General features: G+C 44.8%; 1 protein-coding gene across 2 annotated transcripts in view; it reads right to left on the bottom strand.

The window, feature by feature from the left end:
* The window catches only part of Amotl1 (angiomotin like 1), a 128,277-nt gene extending 118,706 nt beyond the window's left edge, over positions 1 to 9,571 (bottom strand). Inside the window, exons 1-2 of one of the 2 annotated variants that reach the window (XM_037207758.1) lie at positions 9,166 to 9,410; positions 8,703 to 8,751 (exon numbers count right to left, since the gene is read on the bottom strand). The gene's annotated coding sequence lies outside the window, so the exon portion shown is untranslated. Of the gene's footprint in view, positions 1 to 8,702; positions 8,752 to 9,165 lie in introns of both variants that reach the window. The other variant, XM_037207757.1, reaches the window with a different exon arrangement.
* Positions 9,572 to 12,438: the final 2,867 nt, after the last annotated feature.

The following is a 12,438-nucleotide window of genomic DNA, read 5'->3' as shown; positions in this document are numbered from 1 at the left end:
TATACCACAGCCGTCTACGTCTAGCTGTTCTGGAGGGTGAGGGATTCTAGAGCAAGGTGCCAACTGCCTGAGTCTATGCCACAGAGAAGCCTCTTTTCCACCTACTCCCTGTGTCCTCACAAGGTGGAGAGAGAGAAGGGAGCTTCTGCCTCTCCCTTTTCTTACAAGGACCCTTATTATCCTGACACCACACCCCATGACCTCACCCACTCCCAAAGGTCCCACCTCCAAATACCACCTCCTGGAGGGCTAGCTCTTCACCATATAGATTTAAAGTTGAAGGGAAACAAGCACTCAACTTGTGAGTACTCATTTTAAAAAGTAACACAGGTGAAACATTTTTGTTTTTCTTTTCTATTTCCATGTATGTACATGGTACGTGTGTGTGTGTGTGTGTGTGTGTGTGTGTGTGTGTGTGTGTTTGCATGCGGTGGGTGCATGTACACGTGTCTACCTGCACACAGAGGTCAATGGTTATCAGGAAAGCAGGGTCTCTCCACCAGATCCAGAGCTTGCAAGTGTGGCTCTCCTCTCTAGCTGCCTTGCTCTAAGAGTCCCCTATCTCTGTGTCAGAGGCTGGCCACACCCACTCGTCATTTTATGTGTTCTGGAGATGCAGACTCTGGTCCTCATACTTCCACAACCAACACTCTCACCACTAAGCAATCTCCCCAGCCCCATAATTTTAGTTAATACATTTTATTTAATCTACATAGTCAAAATAGTATTTTTATATGTGATCAATATAAGACATTATTAATATAAATGTCAGGTTGTCTATCACACAAGATTTGAAATCCAATGTATATTTTCATATTACACTGGAGTAAATAATGTTTCAAGGGTTGACTAGCTACACAAAAGCAAAATACAACACCAAGGGCAAAATGAACATCATCTCTCTGCTCTTTTCAGCTGACAAGGCCTTTGAGAAGTCTAGATTCTTGCAGTCAGAACAGGATTTTGGAGATGTCTGGGATGCAGGGGTAACCCCATCTTCCTGCCAGCCTTCCCTCAGCATCTTATTCCACTCTGGGAAGTTCCATACTCCACTGAGATCTGTCCTCTAGGACACACTGGAGACTGATTTAAGGCGTGGCTTGGACAGGCTGTTCATGTTGTATGCTCTATCTACTCTCCACAGCCAGGAAGCACACCTCTCAGCTCACTTCCTTCAGGCACATGGTGGCTTTGTTTCCCTACTCCTGCTCTCCCACCTTCCCCTGGCCCTATCAATCATAGGGACACACACCTTCACAAACAAATGGACATGCCGACAGTCATCTGGTGTGGAAAATCTCACCCAACCGGAGGTGGACCACTGGGAGGTAAGCCAAGTAGCTGTGTCAAGAATACCCGCTCAGGATGGAAAAGGCATCAGGAGAGATGCACAGAGTGGAGCAGAGGAGGGAAGAGCTACCCACACTGGCCTTCCAGTCCCACCGTGGCTTTCCTGAAGCAGGAGCACTGGGTGGGGAGTAAGCCAGGCAGAGTTCTTCAACCTCCTGCCCAGACCAGGCCTCCAACCATTTCATTCGAATAGTGGCTCCCAGATAAAAGATGTTTGAAGACTTCCTTTGTGAGGCACTCAGAACAACAGACTCTTACTGATGCCAATCACAGCTTGGGAACAGCTGTCTGGCCATTAGTGATTTTTGGTGTGGTTTCTCAGGGTCATGGCTGGGATAGGTTCTTTGCATCTTCTTATGTGGAGGAAGCTAATATCCCTTCTTTAGTGAAGAAAGGCTTGCCCCAGAAGTGAAGATTTGTGCACAAATTGAGTGCAGTTTGACCACCACACCTTCCCTTGTGATTATTTTGTACAGTTTCCTGTCAGCACAACAGAGAAGTGAGATCCAGCTCACTCTGAATTGTGTTACCAACTCTCTCTATGCTGAGAAGGCCTCGCCATGGCAGCCTTCTGGGGACCCTGAGATGCCTCTCATTCCCTGCAGCAGAAGTTATCATCTTCTGCTGTGCATCAGAACTTTCCAGGGGACTTTTAAAGTATGCTAATGTACTGAATCCAGAGCAGAATATGGAACTTCTGGGGTGGTCCCCAGGTTTCCATGTCTCCTAAAATCTCCCCAAGCTATTCTAATATGGAGGAATCGAGGTACAGAATAAGCCCCCTACAGGCTTAGGTTTTAAGCAGACATTCTTTTCCATTATAAAAGAAATGCACATAAAATGTTTGTTTCTTGGCTTTGAAGAACACATAGGTAGTGAGTGTGATCCAGAGGAGAAATCTCACTCATCAGTGGCATCCCAACAGTTCCTCCCCAGATGTAACTGTTATTGTTTCAATAATTACCTTTGCATATGCAGATGTAATATGAGGATGCATGCATAACATCGATAATAACACTCACCATAAAGCTGAGATAAAGCACTGTGCTCTTATAGCTGAAATAAACTATTTGTCAAAAAAAAAACATTGATGTAAAGCTAAGCATAGTATCACATACTTTTAATCCCAGCACTTAGGAGGCAAAGAACTGTGAGTTCAAGGCCAGCCTGGTCTATATAGTGAGACTCTGACTTAAAAAAAATAAAATGTAAAAATAACATGCCAAATCAGTGGGGGAGGGCTACATTGATAAACCTACCCCACAGCGTGCAGTTACAGAGCAGGTGGTTCTTAGATGTGTATGTGCAGTCTTCTCCTAATTAAAATAATGGGAATGTGTGGATAGCCCTCAAAATACAGTTAACAAAATACAAGTTATACTGCAGAACTGCACAGCCATTAAAGCAAATTAGCACTGTAAGACTCTAAGAACTGGCTGAAAATCATGCTGATTTGTAAATTATAAAGCAGTTTATGAATAGAGTCAAAAAAAAAAAACAATAAAATCACACAGAGGAGCCGGGCGTTGGTGGCGCACGCCTTTAATCCCAGCACTCGGAGCAGAGGCAGGCGGATCTCTGTAGTTCGAGCAGCCTGGGTACCAATGAGCTCCAGAAAGCGCAAAGCACACAGAAAAGTCGAAAAAAAAAAAAAAAAAAAAAAATCACACAGAGGAAGGGTTAGGACGAACGCAGACTTTGAGTGGAGACGATCGCGGGGAAGGAAGTGAAATTTCATACAAGGTTGTTGGTTTTTAAGACTTTCCTTATGCACCGAGGCAGGCCTCAGACTTTCGGGGGTCCTCCCATCTCAGCCTTCAGAGTGCTAGGGTTACAGGCTTGTGCCACCAAACCCTGCCCAGCTTCCTTTTGACAAAGTGCAAAACTAACACCATGAAGGAGGTTTAGGTTTTAAAAATTAAAATGGTGCTAGGTCATTTTAGCAAATGTACACCCTCCCTCCAAACTAACTTTGATTTAACCTAGCACTTCATAAGAACCAATGCAAAGTAAATCAAACATGTAAATGCAATATGTAAAGCTACAACTCTTTTAGAAAAAAAATAAAGGAGAGTCTCCAAAAATTATGGTTAGGTAAAAGATTTAAACTATCAATAAGAGCATAATGCAGCAAAGGGAAATTTGAGAGGCTGGGATGTGACGTATTTGAGAGGTACTTGATCAAATCATATGAAAACATTGATAAATTGAACTTTATCAAAATTAAGTATTTGTTCTACAAAAGGTTATAGACTTGGGGAACATATCTGCAAATATATGGTAAAGGGCTTGTTTCTAGACTATGTATGTATATATATGCAGTAAAGTTTTTGCCGATTTTTAAAAAGGCAAACTACACAAATACACATGTCGCTGAAAGTACAGACTGACAGCAAATAACCACATTAAAACTCCCTACGGGAGCACAGAGTAACCCGCAGTAGAGATCATGACCCATCGTCAGAATGAGTCAAATAAGAAACAGTTAAAATGCAAATGCTGGCGAAGAGACAGACAAATCCCACTGTCACACACGGCTACTGGCAATATCATAACCCCTTCTCCCGAAAACTAGTTGGGCACCTCAGCGTCTCATGGGAGTCAGACACAGCATCTTCATCATTTATGACAGAAGTGGACATTTCCCTTCGTGAAGACCTTGTACGTGACGCTAATGGCAGCTTTACCTGATGTAAGGGTTTGTATGTGAAGTGTCTCCGGAGGCTCAGGTTCCCAGGCAATGGAGCTGTTTTAGAAGGTTGAGGGACCTTTGGAGGGTGAGTCTCACCAGGGGAAGTGGCTCCCTGTGGAAAGGCTTCAGGATTTTATAGCCCCACCCACTTCCTGTCTCCTCTCTGCTTCTTGACTGCAGATGCGATGTGACCACTGCTTCAAGCCTGTACCACACCTTCCCTGCCATGATGGACTGCATCTCTCAAACAGTAACCCAAATTGCTTCGTGTTGCATATTTGGTTGAACCAATGAGAAAAGTAACTAATGCATTTGTAATAAACAAAAGATAGAAACAGCTTTAATCTTCTCCAACGGGCAGGATGCCAAATATACAGCCTACTGCAGTATGTCTATGCTATGCAGTGCCACTCCCTAATGAGAAAGAATCAGCAGTGATGTTTGCAAAAATGGGGGTCCTCGGGGTTACATTCCAACACCACATGAATTCCTCCACAGCACACTTTCCAAACAGCATGATCTATACACAACGGCTTTAAGGGGCTGGAAACAGGAGGAGGCAGTGGAAACAGGTCTGCAGTTATGACGTGGCTTTGTATCTTATTGAGGTGGTAATCACATGAAGCTAATGAGATAAAATTGCACACGATTACACACACACACACACACACACACACACACACACACACACACACACACACACAATGGAGTGCAAGCATTGTTGAAATCTGGATGGCTGTGGACTGTACCAGCATCAATGACCCAGTTCTGCTACAGCACTGCACTTATGCAGAAGGTGAAATCTGAGTGAGGCTTGGTGAAGTAGACCACAGACTTGTGGGTCTATCAATGTTTCATAAGAAAAGATGTAAAATACATGAGCCAGCCGTTCTGTCATGGTCAGAATGTCTGCATCATGCTTCGTCTAGAACTCTTGCATGTCTGGCCTAATGAGACCTGCTTGCCAAGAATTAATCAATAGATTAAATTTTCATAGGTTAAAATTTGTTATTCACAAAGTATAAAAAAAAAGGCAGGTGACTTGAACATTTACCGCCTGCTTTCCAGAGTGATGTTATTCTTACTGACTGTCTTACCAAAGTGGAAGCTGTAAGCTGGCAAACTGAAATTTTTTTGGAGCACCCTGGGCTCACGATCCCTGTAAAGTCACCCAGCCTCACTGTCTCCTTAAATAGAATTGTGTGCATGTGTGCATGGATATTTGCGTGTGTGCATGTGAAGGACAGGGGTTGATGGTGGGTGTCTTCCTAATCTATCTCCACTATATTTCTTGAGACAGAGTCTCTCACTGAACCCAGAGCTCACTGATTCATCGAGACTGGTTGACTGGTGAGCCTCAGGGATCCTTCTGCCTTCACATCCCCAGATCTGGTTTTACAGGCATGCTTTTATGTGGGTATTTGGGGTTTGAAATTAGGTCCTCATGGTGTGAGTTCTTTACAAATGAAACCACTTCCTTAGCCCCAGAATTTTAAAAACAATAATGGCTCGAATGTGTGGAGCTTCGAACTACTCAACTATCAGCTACACAGGTAAGAAGAGGGTTAGAAGATGACTCATAAGAAGTCAAAAACACAAGGCCTCACATTGCCCAGCAAGCCTTGGTAACCTTTGGACATGCATTTGGGACGGTAAGAGGAAAAATCTGGGTATGCGGATAGACAGTCACAAGGCAAGTATTCAGTTAAATGTAAATATCTACTGGAGGCTCCTCTTGGGCACGTGACTGTGACCGACTGAAGCCCTGGATGTGTCCGAGATACTGTGGCTTTGGAGTGGTGGTGCCACTCCGACATTCCATACCGACATGATCACTCCCACAGTTAGCTGAAGTTTGTTTATGTAACATGTATGTGTGGGAGCTGTATGACTGTTACCTGACAAGCATCGTCTTACTTAATCTTCACAGAATCATAGTGCAATGACATCACAATCAAGACTTGAAAGATGAGGGAACTAAGGAAAGAAATGTCTCCATACTGTCGTGGGTCAGACAACTGGAAATATCAGAACCTTGACTCTAACTGCAGCCAATCTGATTTCAAGCAAAAGGCGTCAAAAGGGCAGCACAAGACAGAGCTTCTGTGATCTCTGCATAAAGAGACTTGGGTGTGAAGGAGATGGCAGGAGATGCTGCGAACGTGTGTAAGTGTGACAGGGAGCTTCCCAGGTGATTTTGTTCTAGTGATAAGACTTGTTAGTGGCCTGGACAGATAGCTTGGTGGTTAAGAGCACTGGCTACTGTTACAGAACACCCAGGTCTGACTCCCAGCACCCACATGGTGGCTCAAACCATCTGTAACTCCAGTTCCAGAGGATCTGACCTCCAAGGGCCCCAGACAGGCACCTGTTGCACATACATACATGCAGACAAAACATTTGTGCACATAAAATAAAGACTTGTTAGCAAAGTTATTGTGTTTCTCATACTTTTGTTAAACAGGAATTGTTGACTTAGTGAAAACTTCCTACAAAAATAAATACAAATAATGACCTTGAATTTTTTAACCAAAGATATCATGGGATGCGTCTTTCTGAACCTTACACCAGCTCAGGGCCTCTACCCAGGCTGGTGTCTGATTAAACGAGGCTCCCACTCCACTCAAGTTATCTAGTGCTGCATACATCCACCCCCAAGCTTGGACAACACAAGTTGTTATCTCCCGGGGCTCTGTGGGTGGCTGGGCTGCGCAGGGCGGTTCTCAGTCCTACTCTGGGAGTTCCCCACACAGCAGTCTTCTGACAGCAGTGACTCTGAAGTCACCTAAAGGTTCCTGTCCCTACCTAGCTGGGTGAATGGCAAATCCCAGATCTCCTCAGCTTCTTTACCACAGCCTCTACACTCATGTGGGAAATGTGGGCTTCGACACCCCATGATGGTCCAAGACCAGCTCATGGACCAAGACCAGCTTGTACCAGCTCATAAGAGCTGATCTCTGTACCCTCCACCTGTGCTTGGGATACCACTTGGGTAGCTTGAAATGGCCACCCAGGGGGTGTTGGCGCCATCAAAACTGGCCAACACAAAATTCAAGTTGATTGTTCATTTCCCAGAGGCCAGTTGAGCAGCACGTGACTTTTCATGGTGGCTGACTTCCCCCGAGTGGGGGGTAGACAAGTGCAGACAGAAGCTGCAAACCTTCTGAGCTCTGGTTGTCCCTGAATGTCACTTTCTTCTTTTTTGTTGGCCAAGCAGCTCCCCATGGCTGGCTCAGGTTCAAATGAGAAAAAAATGTCCATCCATCTTTCATGGAAAAAGCAGCCGAGAACCCACTCAGAGAAGACATCCAGATCTTTAATCAATAAAGGAGTGAATGAGCTCGCCTTAAAGCATTAACATGGTTATCCTTAAGTCACTCAGAAAGCACAAATCCTTCTGGAAGATCTTACTTCAATATCAGAGAATCCTGTATGTGTTTAAAATTTCTAAGGATTCTGAACATAAAAGAGCTAGATACGAATGTTTCCCTCTGTGGGAATGGCTTCTGTGTCCATTACAGTTTCTGGTTGCTTGCTGTCTCAATGTTCTGTGCTATTTATCAGGCCCGGCCAAAGTGTTCCTCTGTGCTTGTTGCTGTGCCTCCTTCTTGTTGTGCCAAGTACAGGTAAATCCCCACCTCTCTCTCTCTCTCTCTCTCTCTCTCTCTCTCTCTTCTCTCTCTCTCTCCTCCCTCCCTCCCTCCCTCCCTCCCTCCCCCCCCCTCTCTCTCTCTCTCCCTCCCTTCCTCTCCCTCTCCCTCTCTCCCTCTCCCTCTCTCCCTCCCTCTCCTCTCCTCTCTCTCTCTCTCTCTCTCTCTCTCTCTCTCTCTCTCTCTCTCTCTCACACACACACACACACACACACAGAGTATGTTACAGTGAGAGATCACAAACCTTCAGAGAAAAGGAATAGAGAAATGTAGCTAACAGTCCTTAACTGCCCAGTGTGGCCAAGACCAGGCCAAGAAGTGCATGAGCCCAGCCGGGTGGCACAGGCCTGCAACCCCAGCTACTTGGGAAGCTGATACAGGAGGATGCTATGTGGACTACAGTAAGTTCAAATCCAGTTTGGGCAACCTAATGAGACCCTGCCCAAAAATAAAAAGCAATCCCAGCATTCAGGACACGGAGGCAGAAAGCTCTCTGTGAGCTTGAGGCCAGTCTGGAAGGCATAATAAACACCAGGGCAGGCAGAGTTACATAGAAAATCTTGTTTCAAAACATAAAACAATAATTTTAAAGAGCCAGTCTTGGTGTCCTTCAAGATTGTGCCAAGTCCTTGTGTGAGAGAGTCCTATGTCAAGAGGTAAAGGTCTGCCCTGCCAGTATTCCCTGAATAGCTGATAGCTTAGCTTTGTTCCCAAAACTCCATTCATTATCTGCAGGCGTCTCTGTGATAATCAGATGCTTTTCTCAAACCTTCCAAAGGTGGTAAGATCTCTGAGTCAATCAGTGACAGTGTAACTCAGAGATAGTGCTGCAGGGAGGGTCCTTGGAGTCACAGGGACACACACACACACACACACACACACACACACACACACACACACACACGCCTCATGCCCATTTCCTTAGAAGAACTTGCACAGACAGGCATTTGGATGTGTTTGCTCATTTCTACCATGCATGCAGCAACACAGCCGTTGTTTACTCGAGGTACCTGCGTGTCAGGGCAGGGATCCTGGGCCCCTTTGTCTCCTGCTACATGCCTGAGGAAGAAGGAAGGCGGTCAAGCCAGCTAAAGAACAGACCGGGGATTGCCACAGAGCTGCTGTCCTTCTGTACCCCAGCTCTGTAAGAGTTGACTCGAGCCAGTGGTCAAAAAGACAAAGGAATATGGAGGCCGCCAGCCCAACACGGGTCACTTCTAGCTCCCTCATCAATTAAATCACAACTTGTAAGAGAGGCACCTGAATCAAGCCCCAGTCTCGGCGCCCTTTCCACTATGAGGCTCAGAGTTGAGTCACCCAGTGTCTGCTGCACCACAGGTGAGGACCAAGGACTTCCCTTCCCCCATCCAAGCCAGTGTCTCCTGACCTCACTCCATATCCCCAGGGATGCCCTCCAAAGTCCCTGAACCCAATGTCCCTGAGTGGAAACTTACTAAATGAAAATGTGCTTACCTGAGAGAAGGTTCTGGTGCCCAGCCGTGGGAAAAAAAAACCCTAAGTTCTAACAGCAGGGACAGGGACTCACAGTAAGTCAGCTCAGTTTTAAAAGGAGAAAGGTGACTTCATCCCTGGTGCCGTGGAGTTTAAAAAGAGCAACGAGTACTCCTTGACCGAGCCAATTCTGCCTCATCCGTGGTGACTCCATCCAGAGCCACAGTCATTGCCCAGACATGCTCAGCCCGCACAAGGTGGAGCGCTGGAATCCCTGCTCTCTTGTTTCCAAGCCTCTCCAAGTCCTGAAGCACCAATCAGTAGCCTCCGCCTCCCTCGAGGGGCACAGCAGGAAAGCCAGGCCCGCACTTCGTGAGCCATGTCATTATCTCCCAAGAATCCAGCTCTAAAAAACCAGCACTCTAGGGAAAGAAAACAGGTAGTTATCTGAGAGGCAATAATCCCTGGGAAAGTGGTGGGGAGGAGGGAGGAGGGAGGGCATCCCGTCAGGGGGAGGGCGGTAAGCAAGTTTGTAACAATCGCCTTGCTGAGGCGTTCTCAGAGCTCCTGGACGTGAGGGCACACAAAGGGGCCAAGCATTCACTCAAGCAAAGAGGCCTGTCTAACGGAGGTGGCTGTCTTTCATTTTCTCTTACTCCTCCAACTGTGTGTGGGGTCATTTGTCACATTGGCAAACCAGTCCTGGATGTGTCCACATTCTCCCAGAGAGGAAAGGACATTGACATAAGGACGTCTTGGTTTTGTGTGTTCAATAGAGGCCGTAGCAATCGGGTTTCTGACATGGGAGTCAGGTCATATTGAGCTGTTACTCAGTGGTCCAGGAACTACCTCTTGACGCCAACCCTATGGTCTAGCTGGGGTGCTGAGTGGTGATGGCTGCTCCCCACTCTTGGAAGCAGAACAGAGGATTGAGCTGAGCAGCTGACTGCCTCTTTGCCCATACCTCCATGGCACGGGCATTTGAGGGGAATCTAGGGCACTGGACATGTATTTGATTTCTTGCTGAGCTATTCTGAGGCTTTGCTATCTCTCTGTGCCAAATTTCACTGTAGAGAAAATAAAACAAGTAACTATCCCTATCTAATCAAATATTGTATTAGAATTTAACAGTAGAAGTGGGAGTTTGAACTCTGACTAGGAAGGGACTTGGAAGGCTTCTGTTCAGGGTGCAGAATTATCTTATTAATTAATTATCATTAATCCAAACAGAAGAGAGGTAGAGTTTTATCAATGGTAAGATCGATGAGGCAGGAACCATTTTATCCAGTTCATCATAGTGTCCTCAAAGTTTAGATTAGAGAGAAGCACACAGTCAGTGTCCAATAGAGAATACGTGGCATCAGCCTGGCCCTGTCCACGTTTCTTGAATAGACCTGCTAGGATGGTTTGAAGTCACCATCTTGTCAGTAAGGCTGTTCTAGGGGATGACACCAGTTTTGTGGGATATAGGAGACCTTGGTCCTCAGTGTTGTCTCAGCTTTCAGGTTCCCTACCAAAGTCACAGTGGATTAAAGAAGTCAGTTTCTGGACACAGGACCTCCTTTCAGACCTCATCTCCTGGCACTCACGTCTTTTCCCCTGAACCAGGACATCATCCATGAGGGCAGAGAAGCTGCCAGTTGCCTTTGTGGTCAACATTGTATTAAAATTATCAAACATGGAGGAAGGGTGAGCTGGCCCTACAATGAGCATGCGCAGACTTGTGCTGAGTTATTTCAGTGATCACTACTATTCTGCTCTGCTCCTTTGTGGCTCCTAAATGTCTCAAACATTTCCCTTTTGACGCTTATGAATGAAATTATTTTTAAGTTGTAATTTTCCAGTTCTTGCATAAAAATGCAAATGACCAGCATGCTAATCTTGAGTCCTGTAACTTTTGTTAAATTCATGTAAAGAATGTCTGTGTGTGCAATCACGTCATCTGAGGTTTATTTATGTCTTTCAGAATGGCAAGTCTCATATTGACTTATTTTTCTTATTTAACAGCTCAGGTTCTTCTGCCAAATATTGGGAAAACAGTGTGATAGTTGGTGTCCTTGCCTTGCCCCCAATTTTAGGGAAAAAATACTCACTATTTGACAAGCATGATGTGGGTTGAAGGTCTTTTGTAATTAATTTGCCAAAATTGAGGCTGCTGTCTTCTGCTTCATGCTTGCTACATGTTTTTATTGCAAATGGGCACTGAACTTCACTGAACTTATAAGATGACTATTTGATTTTCTACCCTTACTCTATAAGGTTACTAAAATTAGTGTTTGAATATAAAACCTCTAAATTCTAATATTGATACTCTGTATTTTCTTTCCCCTTCTTCTTGACTGGTCGTCCAAAGATCTATTTTATTAACATTTTAGAGCTCTAATTGCTAGGTTGGATGTAATCTCAGCACTAAAGAAACTGAGACAGGAGAATTACAAGTTCACAGAGAGCTTGAACTATCCTGCAAGAACTGACCTCAAACAAACAAACAAAACCCAGCCTTTACCTTAGTGATTGAAAATGCACAGATTCTCTTCCTTCTGCTTACTTTGGATTTATGTTGCCTGACTTTCTCCTTTTAGAAGGTTCTTAAGACGATGTCTTAAGTCTTTGGTTTCACATTCTTCTATTATAGTTTATTTTGAAGCTAAAGATGTCCCCTAACTAATCCTTGCTTTAACTGAAGTCCCAAATTTCAAACTGTTAAATTTTGCTCTTCTGTATAAAATGTTTCTGAGTCTACTTGTTTCTTTTCCTTACAATGGGTTGTTTAGAGACGTTATTTAATTCCTGATTTTTCCTAATATCTTATTGATTTATTTTTTCTTTCTTTCTTTCTTCCTTCCTTCCTTCCTTTCTTTATTTCTTTTTGTTTGTTTTGTAGACCAGGCTGGCCTTGAACTCACAGAGATCAGCCTGCCTCAGCCTCCCGAGTGCTGGGATTAAAGGCATGTGCCACCACTGCCCAGCATTCTTTTCGATTTCTTATGTAATCCCACATGGTCAGAGGACTATTCTGCATGATGTCAAGCCTGGTAGCTGCATGGCTAAGACATTCTGTCATGGTCCACAGACCATGTGGACTTGTACAGAGTGTATATTTTACTGAATGCTGTCCTATAACTATCATAGGTCAAGGTGATTGATAAACGTGTTAGTTTCTGAAGACTGTCCTAACTATATGGTCCATATTGACTTAAATTACACAAATTATTAGTCTCATGATTCTGGGTGCTAAAATCCAGCCATCAGCAGGAGCATGACCCAGGAAATTCTTCTTTGCCACCTCCTAGC

Source organism: Peromyscus leucopus, chromosome 7 (assembly GCF_004664715.2).
Source record: "Peromyscus leucopus breed LL Stock chromosome 7, UCI_PerLeu_2.1, whole genome shotgun sequence".
Lineage (NCBI taxonomy): Eukaryota > Metazoa > Chordata > Mammalia > Rodentia > Cricetidae > Peromyscus > Peromyscus leucopus.
Note: the sequence above shows the minus strand (reverse complement) of the source record. Positions and strands in the feature narration are given on the sequence as shown.